Genomic DNA, 13,251 nt, shown 5'->3' with positions numbered 1-13,251 from the left:
CTCTCTCTCTCTACTCTATAATCTCGTGTATGTGAAATCTATCTCTCTCCATTAAGTAATCTACTCAAATATCTATTTAGCTACGTCTTATTTCCTAACAAGTAGTTTGCTTGGTGTTATAATACTAATCATTGGTGTGATACAATATACCATGTGTGTGATTTACATCCTTAATCACAAGCAATGACATTCTTAATTTATTTTGAGATCGTTTCGCATTCATGAAAAATGAACTTAGTACGTACATTACTATAGGCATCATAAATCCAGTCAATTTTGAGGATTGTTACTAGTAGCAATGATATCAATTTTACATCTTAGATAATAGATTACAATTGAAAGGCTACTTGAATTGAAATATAGTATTGTTCATTTGATGCATTTTTGAAAAGGTTTTGTCAAAGAATATTTTGTGTTCACTCATTGAGTGTTTTTAAATAGTGGATATTGTGGAAGTGGAAGAAGGACAATGCTCATTTACTAGACAAATAGGTTATCTCTTTTGTCGGTTTGGAAGAGAATCAAGGAAATTTGAGAGGTAGTCTTGGAGAGATTCCAAAAGTTCCAACACTTAGCCTAGAACATCAAAATGAGAAAAAAGGCCATCAATACAAGTAGCGTAGCACATACTATGATGCCACAATCAAGAGGACATAGTAGGCATTCTCATCAGCATAATGACAATGATAAGGATAGGAAGAACATACAACATAGACAAAGAGATGTTGACGATTACACTATGGAGGAGTACACAAAAGCAATTACTATAGATAAATGACTAAGTTGAAAGAGTTCTCTTGAAACAAAATATGTGATGGAATTAAAACTCCATTTGCTAACACTAAGAGGAGGCAATAGAGCTAATCCAGACATGCATATTCAAGCATTTGAGAAATGGAAGATAAAGTGTTAAAGTCAAGATGGTAGTTTGGATAGAGAGATAGTGATATTTGTTTGAATATTTGAGTGGACACAATGGATGTGTGCTGCTAAAAACTTCATTTTAACTAAATTCTATGATGATGAAGGCTACACATTAGTTGCATTTCAAGTAATTGTGTGTATTGAATAACATGATGATGGGGCTATACAAGCCAAGACAATGGGATTGTATGAGACGAGGAGACATCTAGATTTTAGATACACAGTGAAGTCTCCATTCTAAATATTGGACCACCAAATATATACAAAACTCATTTCACAATGCTAGTGAGTTTGACTAAAAAAAGAGCAGATTATATCCAAAGTTTTAAGACACGATGGTGAGGATATATTTTTTGACTTTCCAAGCTAAAAATAAAAAAGACAATAAAGGTATAGAGCACAAATTTAGAGAAAAGATAAAATTATGCCACCCACAAAGAGGAAACTATGATGGTGAATGCGTGAGATCTATGTAAAAGACAAAGTAACCAATTAGGACTTGACATAATTAATGACACCTTGAGACAACAAGACAAAAAGTGTTAAGGAACCCAAAATGCTAAATTTGAAACCAGTAAATCAATCTAGAAAGATTTTAAAAGGATTCTGAAAGAAGTCTAGATTATGAAAATTGAAATTGAGGACAAAAAGCAAAAGGCAAATCTAGAGTGCCTTTCAAAAGTTCTATATGTGCATTGAAAGGAAAGTAGAGAAAGAGATAAAAAATCTTAAGGAAGTTACTTTATCTATGAGATCAAGCATACAAAATTCTTCTATGAGATCAAGCATATAAGAAAAGGTGATTTTATCTATGAGATCAAGCATACAAAGTTGTTCTCTTCGATTTTTGTAGTGCCAAAAAACAATGAAAGGCTAAGAGTGAGTGTTAATGTCAAGAAGGGGACCACACCCATCATTTGGAACAACTATCCTCTTTCAATAACTAAGCATGTCTTAGAGAGAGTTAGAGGCAAGGAAGTTTATATGCTCTTAGATGGATTCACTTGCTACAATAACTTAACTGTCCTTCCATACAATAAGCACATTTGGGTATTTGTAGAAAAATGGGTTAACTTTGCATATTGGGTTATGTCATTTGGCTTGACCAATGTGTTTGCAACTTAACAAAGGCTGATGAGTTGCACATTCAAAAATTGGGTTATGTCATTTGGCTTGACCAATGTGTTTGCAACTTAACAAAGGCTGATGAGTTGCACATTCAAAAAATATTGGTGTATTGGACATTATGTGGTCACCATAACAACATATCATGCTTAGAACACACGTCCTCCAAACTTAGGACAATTTGACCTAGCTAGGGCATGTATTATAAAAAAAGTGAGAGAGCTCCTTGGTTGGAATGGGAAATTGATCTATTGGAGACATGCCATGACAAAACATTCTCCTACTTTCTCTCAACACCTACTCTCAACCTCTCTCACACATGAACTAGTTTCCTAAACTTGCTATTTATCTATGCATGCATCAAATGTGAGAGAGATCCTTGGTTGGAATTGGAAGATTGACCTATTGGATACATACCATGCCAAAACATTCTCCTACTTCCTCTCAACACCTACTCTCAACTCTCACGCACACAAACTAGTTTGCTAAACTTGATATTTATCTATGCATGCATGCACGCGCGCGCGCGCGCACACACACACACACACACACACACACACACACGAAATAACATAGATGTCATGCATAGCCATGGAAAGCAAGCATACACATCTACTCTACCCAACACACACACATGCATGGAGATGATTGACTGTGTATATGTGGATAAACCACAAGCACGTAAACCAACCAAGAATGCAAGCACAACAAGATAACTCAACACAAAAATCATCCACGCATCACAAGTGTGCTTAATCACTAAACAAGAAAGAAAAAGCAATTTGAGAGCTAGTGAAGAAGGAGATAAGAGGGAGAAGATGATGGAAACTCCATAGCTAAACTCTCAAGCTCTTTATTTCTTCTCACCCTCACAAAAGGTGAATAGACATTCTACAAATTGAGTTTTATACTTAGGTTACAATACACATCGTTAGGGTGCTCAAAACTAGTGAGCACACTAATTGTATAACTAATCACTTAGGGTGCACTAATTTCATTGCCCTTACAACTTAGAAATTAAGAGCTCAATTAATCATTTACAACTCCGCATTGCAGAATCTACATTGGAAATGGTATTTACAATGGGAGAACTTTATAACTGTTTAGACACACTACCAAAATTGTAGTGTGTCTAAATGGGAGAACTTTAAGACTGTTTAGACACACTACCAAAATTGGGGCAAAAAGGATTACTCTTTTTGACATGAATCCACACCTTGGAGTATGCATCATCATGCTCACATGTACCTTTGCTTTATGTGGAGAGAAGAGAGTTGATCTCAAGGATTCTACTAAGAGCATTAGCTTTATCATCATCATTTGTGATAATAGAGCTTTGCATCATACTCTTGAAGAATCTCAACCCACTTGACCTTTTGACCCTCCAAGTCAGATTGCCGTGTAAACCACTTTATACTTTCATAATCAAACACTATTTCAAATTGAGCACCATATAAATAATGTCATGACGTTTTCAAAGCGTACACTATTGCAAAGAGCTCTCTTTCATACGTAGAATAATTATGTTGTGCAAAATTGACTTTCTTGCTTTCAAAAGCAAATGGCCTTTCTTCTTGTAAAAGAACTACACCAATAGCTCGGTTACCAACATCTACCTCTAGCACAAAAGGTTTCATTGAATCTACAATAGCTAAGATGGGTGCATTAGCTAGAGCAACCTTAAGTGCATCAAAACTCTGATGTCGAGCTTCTCTCCAATGAAATCTTTGCCCTTGGCTTTCGATTGGTCTGTCATAGGAACAACAATATTGACATAGTATTTAACAAAATTAAAATACAAACTTGCAAATCCTAAGAATATCTGGAGCTCTCTCAAGATTTTTGGGGAAGGCTAGTTACAAATGGCATCCACTTTTTATTGATCCATATGTAGGGATGTTGTAAAAATTACATGTCCTAAATAAGGATAAAAAAATCACACATGGATTCCTTAGTATATAATTTGTGTTGCCAAAAAAGATCAAACACTTGCTTCAGATGCACTTACACTAGTATGTCATCAAGGAAAACAATGACAAACTTGCCCATATATGGTTGCAAGACACTATCCACGAGCATCATGAAAGTAGCTGGCGCATTTGTAAAATCTAAATGCATAACCAAAAATTCATAATGTTCAAACATTGTTCAAAAGCAGTTTTAGGTATATCAACAAGCCTAATTCGCACTTGATGAGACATGACCATAGATCTATTTTTGTAAAAAACAAAGACATGGGTAAGTTTATCAAACAATTCATCCATCTATGACAATGGATACTTATTCTTAATAGTAACCGTATTCAGGCCATGGTAATTTATGCACATGTACACACTACTGTCCTTTTCCTTCACCATCAAAATAGGAGAGGCCCATGGTGAAGAACTAAGTTGAATAAAACATATACTAAGGTAGTTAGAAAGCTGACATTCCACCTCAATAGACTCATATGATTCATTCTAGAGGGTGGTTTACTAACATGCTTACTACCTGTAACCACATCTATGCAATATTGCACAAAACATACTGACTACCGGTAACCACATCTATGCGATATTGCACAAAACATGTCGGTGGTATCGGAAGTGGTAAATATTATGGAAACATATCTTTGTATTCAATTAAATTTTTTGTCAATCTACTAGCAACATTTGCTTGTGTCATGGAACTGGATAAAATTATGCATTCTCACAAGCTCGTGTGGCCCAAAAGTTGATTGCTACATAGAGGCCATAATACAACACTCATGAACCGCTTTGGTACGTGTTGCTTCCACAATGGAATAACAAGAAGAGGAATCCAAGGGATGTAATTGCATCATGTGCACAATATTTTCCTTACCTAAGAAACATATTTTCCCTTGTGACAATCCTTTTTGCCATGTCCACTTCCCAAGGAATTAAACCATAGCTTGTCTTTCTTTGCCTTTTCAAATTCCTCACCTGAATTAAGCTCATGAGTTAATTCATTGATGAACCCATATACCTACTAGAAGGCTTCTAGACCCTCTGGCTTGAGGATAACATCTCTATAATGTGAGATATACTCAAACAGTGTCTTATGCTAAACACTTCAGAACCAAGTGAGAAAAATATATCTAGAAATTGACTTTCTAGAAGCAAAATATCCTGCTCAGTCAAGTCACAATACCCACTTAAGGTATTTGTGCCAAGGACATAGAAAATTCCATGGCCCAAAGTACCTTTAATATACTTTACAATACACATGCCCATTTCCAATGAGATTCCCTAGGCTGGTCGGAAAAATTTCTCAACACACCAACTGCAAAACAAGTGTCTGCTCTAGTATTACACAAGAAAATCAAACTTCCCACAAGCTTCCTATACTTCTTGATGTCCAATAAAGGAGAATAATCCTCCATGGAGAGCTTCATATTCACCTCCATTGGCATGCTCACAAGTTTACATTCCATCATCTCAAACGATTTAAGAATTTTGTTGCATACTTTTGCTGAGAGATGAAGATGCCCTTTGTGGATTGCTAACCCTTAATCCCCAAACAATACTAAAAGTCCCAAGATTTTCATTTCAAACTCAGAGCTCAAAATATTTTGAGTTTGTTGAATGAGCTCTTCATGATCATTTGTAAATCTACATACAAGATAACAATGACCTACCTTTGCTTCTCTCTTAGTACATACAAATTTGCATTGAAAGGACTCCTTTTAAAGCCAAGCTTTTCAAAAACCTATCCATCTTGACTTACCATTCTCTTGGCAATTGCTTCAGGCCATATAAAGTCATTTTCAACTTGCAAACCTTACCTTTTGAATGGGGCAACTCAAACCCTCAAGGTTACTCTACATAAACCTCCTCCTTGAGAGGTCCATTCAAAAAGGCAGATACTACATCCATTTGGAAAGCAACCCACCAAAAGATAGCAACAAGAGGAAGTACAAGGTGAATATTGGTCATTTGAGCTGTGGGAGCAAAGGTTTCACTCAGATCAATTCACTCATATCAAACTCTTCAATTTTTGAGAAACCTTGTTTTATTAACCTTGTTTTGCACTTTTCCAATGAGCCATTAGCCTTTTGTTTGACTTTGTAAACCAATTTGGTGCCGATGACCTTCTTTTTTGATGGCTGATCCACTATTCATCATGTGGTGTTCTCTGTTATAAGTTGTCATACTCTGACTGTATAGCTTCTTTCCACTTTGGATCAGCCAGTGGATTCTTTTGATGGAGGATTGCTCCTTTACAAATCCCACAATTTTAGTCATTAGGGTCATGTTAAAGATGTGATCAGAGGCTTGTTTTTGCTCATCTATTCTCTTTGAACTTTGCAAACCATCTTCTGCTTCACGAGGATTGTGAGCATGAGGATTTGGATCATCAAAGATCTATTGAGCCCACTTTGGTAGTGGATTCTCTTGTGATGCTACAACATGTTGGTTAGTTTTCTTTGAGTTGTCATCATCAGTCAACCCCTCCTCAATTTTTACCTGGCTTTGGCACAAGTTGGATTATTTCTTCATTTGATGAGAAAGTGGACATACCTATTTTCTCCACAGAATGTGGCCTTTCTTCAAATACCACATCACAACAACTAGTGAGTATCTTCTTTGCATTTGGATTATATAGTATGTATGCCTTAGACTCTTCACTATATCCTATCAATACACGCTTATTGATTTTGGCTTCTAATTTTGTTCTTCTGGAATTAAGAATATGTACATAACAAAAAATGAAATTCAAGACTGAAGGTTTCTTACCAGAATAGGCTTCTTGAGGTGTCTTTCCTTTCAAAGCCTTTGTGTAGCTTTGGTTGAGGATATAAACTACTATATATACTGCTTTAGCCCTAAAGGAGTTTGGCATATCCTTTGCTTTGAGCATGCATCATGCCATCTCTACCTTAATTTGATTTTGACATTCCACAACTCCATCTGTTGTAGTGTGTAAGCTATAGTAAGATGATGATTGATATCATGCTCAAATGTTGCAATAGTTGTTGGATTCATTTGAAATGAATTCTCCTTTATTTGTGTGAAGTTTCTTGACCTTTTTTCCAGTTTCATTTTCTACAAGCTTGTGCCACACTTTAAATTTTCCAAAAGCTTAATCTCATGAATGAAAGACACCCACATATTTCTACTAATGTCATCAACTAACAACAAAAGATAGAAATATCCACCCAAAGTAGAAGTAAACATGTGACCACATACATCTGTATGTACCAACTCTAGGAGACTGTGCTTGATTATCAGTCTCTCGTGGAAATTCCATCATGCAAACCTCACATAACTCATTTCTATTTAAGATTTGTGGCATGTGTGCAACCATCTCCCATATCTTTCCATCTCTTTTAGCACAAGTATACTTAAGTGACCAAATCTCTCATGCCATAACTAAATTTTACCTTTTTCTATAGTTACTATAAGTGCAAAGGATTGTTGCACCTTACTCCCTTTGCCATTGTATTGCCTTGAGATTGAAGAATTTTGCTCGAGTTTTCTTGCAACAAACTTCAAGACCACAATTAGTGATTGTAGCAATTGAGAGTAGATTCTTCTTGATTTGTACAACAAATCAGAGGGTTGAGAGTAGCAATTAGTGATTGTAGCAATTGAGAGTAGATTCTTCTTGATTTGTGCCATGTACAACAAATCAGAGGGTTGCTTAGTTTCACTTGTAGATGCTAAAATAAAAAATGTATAAACCCTTTCATTGGAAATTTTGAATCACTCCCAATAATTACATTGGTGGGTTCCTATAGAGGCTTCCAAAAACTATACAATAGTTCTTACTAATCATATGTTGGAATGCTCCACTATCTAGAATCCAAGAACCATCAACAAATGGATTTGTGGAGCATACCTCTTCTATGGGTGGCCCATAGTTCAAACTCTACCTCACTATTGTCGGTGGATTCTCTTTCCTTCCAGGAATCTTTTGTGGTGTTGTTCTTCTCATCTGCTTTCTTCTTTCTGCAACCTTAAAACAAACCTTTCTTGTCAGAATAAAAATAGCTACCTATAAATTTATTCTTCTTGGGATTTTTCTTAGAGGTATTTGATGTAGTCCCTTAGCCTCAGGCTGTGAAAGCAACATCATCCCCGCCATCCCTATTCTTGAGTCATAGCTCCTATTCAAGTAGCATTGCATTCGGTTCTCCATCTGAGTGTTGAGTGATGTAACAACACCATCAGATCTAGCTATAAGTATGCAAATACAATGTTGTGCTAAATCTTTTGGAGAAGTGGCCACACCAACAATAGCTAATTGATTTTTAAGATCCTTAATTTGGTTGATAAAGGCCTCCACCTTCTCTCCACTAGCAATTTTCTCATTAGCAAGATGAATTTCCAAATTTTGAATTTTGGTGTGTGTGCGTCGCATATTGGCAAGCCAATATGCTCCAATCTTCATGTGCTTTAGTGGTATGCTGAATCAAGGTGACAAAAAAATCACTTACACACATGACAATGGCACAAATGCATTTGCATTCCTTGTCTTCCAAGCACATAGAAGAGTAGCATCTAGAGGAATTATGAGACTTTGATTTTATGTAGTAGTGTTTGAATTAGGTTCTAGGTCAGCATTATTTCACACCAACACTATATCTAGTAACTCATACAAATCCAAAATTGTAAAGAAATTGAATTTACATAGAGCTTAGTTTGTGCCATCATGCTTGCCTTTTGTGAAGGCTGGTGGATAAATGTGTAGTAGAGTAGCACCGGTAGCAACATCTGAAGATGCCGACAATGTAGATAACTAGAGCTAGTAGGCAAGAATCCAAGGGGCTCGTTATCCTTCAATATAGGATTCCATGGTTCATCAAGATGGCCTCCTTATATAGAGCTACAAGTGGGTGGTAGATAAGTGTATGCATGTGTGTGTGTGTGTGTGTGTGTGGCATGTGCGGCATTCACTATGCCAACCCATCATTTGCAGCCACCGACCACTACCCATTCCCCACCGACCACCAGCCATAATAATAATGGCATGTACATATGGCCTTAGTATTGTAGGAAATATTCTAGGAATATTAATTCGAAATACTTGGACCTAAGGTTGGGCTCCTGAATTAGCTCTCTACAATCCACGGCCGTGTAAGCTAGAATCGACCAAATATATGTGTAGTGTTGGCTTCTCCTCATATAGAACTCTTGAATTAGCTCTGTACCATCCACGGTCACAAATGATAACATGTAAGCAAGAATCCATCAAATATATTGTGTAGTATTGGCTTCTCCTCATATGGGGGCCTTACAAACTGTGCAACATACATGATGGTTGGAAAAATTGACTATTGGGCATTGCAAATATACTAATAATTAGCTTGAGAATGAGACGGTGAAAATTTATTATGGATGATATAAAATCATTTAGTAAGCTCTCTATCACCTTATTAAGATTATAATATCCTTGATCACTTATAATCTCAATTGGGAGTCCATATCTTGTGAAGATACATTCATATGGTTCTTGCATCATTCTTCTTTGTAGCCCTTGCTTTAGTCCACTTGTCAAATAATCTATGCATGTGTTCTATAGGCTAGGGGAAAAATAGGACCTACAAAGTTTATTCCACACTTTAAAAATTCTTTAGCTCCCATCATTGGCCATAATGGAATGTGCTCCATCTAAGTCGGCATCTTAGCCCTTTGGTATGCATCACATTTTATTACAAACTCTCTAGCATCAACAAACAATGTTGGCCACCAAATACCAACCATCAATGTTGCTCTGGTAGTGGTTTCCTGAGAAAAATGACCCATCACTGGACCTGTTTTCATACATTTTCTTAGCTATTGATCATTCCATATTTTGTACAAGTGTTCTCAAATCATCGTGTAATTTCTCGCTTCAATTTTGATAGCTTTTACTCATGTCCTCAAGAAAACTCATATTTGTTAAGTACTCCACCAAATATTTACTCCATTTTGGTGAAGGGGATTTTTGGAACAAAGTAGCATGTGGTATAGGCGATCATTTTTTGCATTGAGGGAATTCTTCTACTTAAGCATGAACATCTCTTCTCCATGGATGACCAATATACTCCCAACCATGTAAGCCTTCTCATGGTTTATTCTTCTTTATTCCAATTACTATGATATGAGCTTGATTTAAGTAGTTGGAATGTTTTTAGGGTTTATGCACAAAAGAAGAACTCCATCGTTGTTATTTTGGTATACCTTTCCTGCCAACAATTGATACATAGTAGATTGCTCAATTAATTTTGGTGCTATATGAAGAGGAATCTGGGAGTCTACTGTGCTATGGTCATCAAAGAAACCAAATTCTTGGTAGTCTATCAAAGGGAAATGTGAACTCAATGAAGCTTTAAATGAACTTAGGGTAAGATTCATTAAGCCTCCAAAGTGTAGTGCTAGAGGCCATTGGGCCTTTGATTAATGGGAAGGTCTATTGCCAACTCTAGCTAATTAGACAATGCAATAGAATATCTAAGGTTTCTATGGAGCTTCAAGTGACCAAGTTGCACCCCCCACTTGCCTCCCACTTGCATGGTACGAGCCCCTCTTGTAGGGAGATGAGAGAGAAGACACTCGCACACTTTAGAACTCACTCCTTTCACTTAAGGTATAAAGGACACATGTCAAGCACCTAGTTATGTTTCCCCCAAGCGAGCTTGATTCCTGTTGGATAGCCAGCTTGAAGAACCAATGAAAATTAAGCATTCCTTGAACAAGCTTAAGTCTCATTGGATAGCCCACAAAGAGCATCAATAAGGATAGAGTTCTCCATGAGCAAGCCTTGATCCTATTGGGTAGCCTACCAAGGGCACCAATAGGGTTGAGAATTCCATAAGCTAGCTTGAATCTCATTGGATAGACCACCTTGAGAGCCAATGAGAATTTAGTTCTATATAACTAAAGAATTAAGCTCTCTTCTCAAAGAGAGAATGAAGGACACTTGTCACAATGCTATCCCTCTTGATTGAAATGAAGTGAGCCATTCATTGGCTAGCCCATAGTAAGGTCCAATAGCCTTCAAGCATGCCAAGAAGGGGGGTTGATGGGTCTCTCTCTCTCTCTCTCTCTCTCTCTCTCTCTCTCTCTCTCTCTCACCTCAAGAAAGTTCATTCTAATAATTTGAAGACTCCTTAAGCCTAAGAGAAGTAGAGAATCCTACACCAATAACAGTTGACCATGGAATTCAAATCCAAGCAAGTGCCAATCTTGCAAGCATGCTCATCTTCTTCACCATCTCCATTACTATGCTATGCTATGCTTTATGAGTGAACTAATGCAAGAAGACTATTTCTTCCTTGTAAGAACAATTCTTCTTCTTCTCCGCTAGCTCTCTCCACCTTTGAAGGTGTTTGAGGTCTTGGGATTGAGGCCCTACCAAGTGTAATTTTGGTGCATGAAGCTTTCCATCTTCATGGCATCTATTGGGATTTGAAGAACACAAAGATTGTATTGTAAACAAGTCTCTCTCTCAAAGGGAGAAGTTATACTACAAAGTTCTTTTGGAGGGGGGACCGGCTCCAAGTAAATTTGGTCCTCAATTGTTGTTGATTTTAATCTCTCTCTCTTTTTCAAGTTTGTTTGCATGCCAAGCTAACAAGTCATGCCAGTTCTTGTTATGGGCTCTAGCCAATAACTTTCTTTTTTCTCTTAAAGAATCTCCTTAATGGAACACTTTCTCTTGTTAATATAATTCTGCTACGGTTAATGAAACTAGCTTGATTCTGTCACATTGCCTACAACAACACTATTCATGCTTCTACTTGACACACCCCATTCTTTGGAAATTATGGTCAACACCCAAGGATAAATGTCCACATAAATCACCAAGTACAAAATCTACCTGCCACACATTTTCACAATATTCATGAAGAAATAACAATGAATATTAGAGAGGACCAAATTAAAGGAATGCAAACAAACACTAAATGCAACATCCACCATACAAGATTGAGGATTGAGTGTGGCTTCTCTGCCATGACCTATGTTCATCTTTCCCTTCCCAAAAGCTCGATTATCAAAGACATGGACCATTCAAGATAATTGGCCCTATGAATCCAATGACATATTGTCTCTAGTTACCATAATTTATAAAGATTCATCCAGTCTTTCATGTTTTAGTGCTAGAGACTTGTCATCAGTCCAAGATTCTTGGGAGATGTTCATAGCCACCACCAACCATAGAGACCGATGGTCATGAAGAATATTGACATTGAGAAAATCCTTGACTCTAGAATCTCTCATGGATGAAAAGTTTAGTACCTTGTACATTGGAAAGGATATGATGTGAGTGAATGAACATGGGAGCTTGCCATCAAGCATCAACCATAGTTCATGAGTTTCATCAACAATATCCATCAAATCTTACCCCAAACTCAATAGGCAAAACCGCTCCTCATGGAACTTGTCGCTAGAGGAGGGGTATTATCATAGATGCAAGCTCCCAAAAAACTTTGGAAGGTTCTAGAAGGAAGATCCTAGAAGATTCTATTTGTACTAAAAGCTTGTAGTAGAATCTTCTAAAGGATTTTTTGCATAATTGATGATGTGTCATGTGCCATGAGTCATCATGCATGTGCACCATGTGTTGACATGCATGTCATGTCATGTGGCACAATTTTCTAGTGACATGTATCTCTCTTAACTTCCATAAGCATTGGTATAAATGGAGATCTTGGGCTACAAGGACCTTAGCCTTGCCAACACCAGTTGTGAGGCTCCTATGAGGTAAGTCCTCTTCCAATTCTCATCTTGTGTTTGAGTCTTGTTCTTAAAATCAATTCTTGAATGTACTCCACTCTTATAATCCAATTCTTGTATCAAGTTTTCTTAATCAAGTATGAAGGCTTGTAATAAAGATTATGTGCCATAGTCAACTTCAAATATCTTGTTAATCGTGAGTACCTCCTCTAGATGTGAGCTCCCAGAAAGTATGAAAGGTACTAGAAGAAAATCTAAGGCATTAGGAGAAATATGAACCTTGCATGGGCCTTGTAAGGAATCCTAATTTTTAGGGATTAAGGATAATGTTGTGTGGGGTTTAGGGGGCAAGGGCATTGAAGAAGGTAGTTTTGAGTAGACTTTTCTAGCCTTTTTTTAAGACAAATGTAGGATGTGGACCTAAAGGGTTGCTTTCTCTCTCTAGCTTTTTTTAAAGTGAAGGAAGCATAGGGGTGTGTCCACATCAGCAATTCCGTGGGTCAAAAAGAGTCAAAATTTGACTTTTTTTAAAAATTTTCAT

This window comes from Adiantum capillus-veneris, chromosome 12 (assembly GCF_014529385.1).
Source record: "Adiantum capillus-veneris isolate H3 chromosome 12, ASM1452938v2, whole genome shotgun sequence".
NCBI lineage: Eukaryota > Viridiplantae > Streptophyta > Polypodiopsida > Polypodiales > Pteridaceae > Adiantum > Adiantum capillus-veneris.
This window is presented reverse-complemented; position numbering follows the sequence as displayed.